Source organism: Penaeus vannamei, chromosome 43, assembly GCF_042767895.1.
Source record: "Penaeus vannamei isolate JL-2024 chromosome 43, ASM4276789v1, whole genome shotgun sequence".
Lineage (NCBI taxonomy): Eukaryota > Metazoa > Arthropoda > Malacostraca > Decapoda > Penaeidae > Penaeus > Penaeus vannamei.
The window spans coordinates 9,322,979-9,323,560 of NC_091591.1; the positions used below are offsets into that span (position 1 = coordinate 9,322,979).

At 33.2% G+C, this 582-nt stretch overlaps 1 protein-coding gene across 1 annotated transcript in view; it reads right to left on the reverse strand.

Moving 5' to 3' along the window:
- Positions 1–582, reverse strand: part of LOC113821290 (small integral membrane protein 8) — a 3,695-nt gene extending 3,113 nt beyond the window's left edge. The window contains exon 1 of the mRNA XM_027373783.2: positions 474–582. The gene's annotated coding sequence lies outside the window, so the exon portion shown is untranslated. The remainder of the gene's footprint in view (positions 1–473) is intronic.

Consider the following 582-nt stretch of genomic DNA (forward strand, 5'->3'; position numbering starts at 1 on the left):
TTATAACTGAAAAGACGGTTTAACTTCCTGAAACGCTCGGCAACAGGCTATATGTACAAACAGTATACAAGATTGGGTAACACATTACAAAAATATAATGATAATAACAATAATTCATGCTCCCTACATCAGCAGTTGTTCAACATAGGAACACATGAAACAAAAGCAGTGACTTTTGTGTTTTGGTAAAAGTAACTTATCTCTTTCACAAATATTCAGCAAGACAGAACTTTGAAATGTTCATAACCTGAAGATTAATTGCCAGGTAGGTTTGAAATCTTTACTGTACCATAAAAAAAACATATTAAAAGTTTTATTTGCCATTGCTTTTAAGCGACCTTATTTTCAAAGACTTCGACGAGCGACTGTGTACTTATTTTCACTTTCTTTGAATTATTTCTTTTTGCCTGATACTTTCATTGCATGTGTTCTTTCTGATATTTTTTATTTCATGTGTTCTTTATGGGCATTACCTAATATTTCCGTATCGTTCTTCCAGCTCTCTACGGCACATTCACCATTATTTGGTTTTAGCCGATGTAAACATTGCTTCATGCAGGGATCATAAAGATAAGGAGACAT